The sequence below is a fragment of the Bison bison genome, unplaced genomic scaffold (genome assembly GCF_000754665.1).
Source record: "Bison bison bison isolate TAMUID 2011002044 unplaced genomic scaffold, Bison_UMD1.0 scf7180017864217, whole genome shotgun sequence".
Lineage (NCBI taxonomy): Eukaryota > Metazoa > Chordata > Mammalia > Artiodactyla > Bovidae > Bison > Bison bison.
In genome coordinates this window covers 2028470-2029001 of record NW_011494789.1, presented here as the reverse complement: position 1 = coordinate 2029001, position 532 = coordinate 2028470, and positions in this window count along the sequence as shown.

Sequence of the window (532 nt, the reverse complement as noted above, 5' to 3'; positions counted from 1 at the left end):
ATAACTTTTATTCCAAGGAGTAAGCATCTTTTAACTTCATGGCTGCAGTCACCATCTGCAGTGATTTTGGAGTCCCCCAAAATAAAGGATACTGCCACTGTTTCCACTGTTTCTACATCTATTTGCCATGAAGTGACGGGACCGGATGCCATGATCTTTGTTTTCTGAATGTTGAGCTTTAAGCCAACTTTTTCACTCTCCTCTTTCACTTTCATCAAGAGGCTCTTTAGTTCCCTCTTCACTTTCTGCCATAAGGGTGGTGTCATCTGCATATCTGAGGTTATTGATATTTCTCCTGGCAATCTTGATTCCAGCTTGTGCTTCTTCCAGCCCAGCGTTTCTCATGATGTACTCTGCATAGAAGTTAAATAAGCAGGGTGACAGTGTACAGTCTTGATATACTCCTTTTCCTATTTGGAACCAGTCTGTTGTTCCATGTCCAGTTCGAACTGTTGCTTCCTGACCTGCATACAGGTTTCTCAAGAGGCAGGTCAGGTGGTCTGAATTCCCATCTCTTTCAGAATGTTCCACA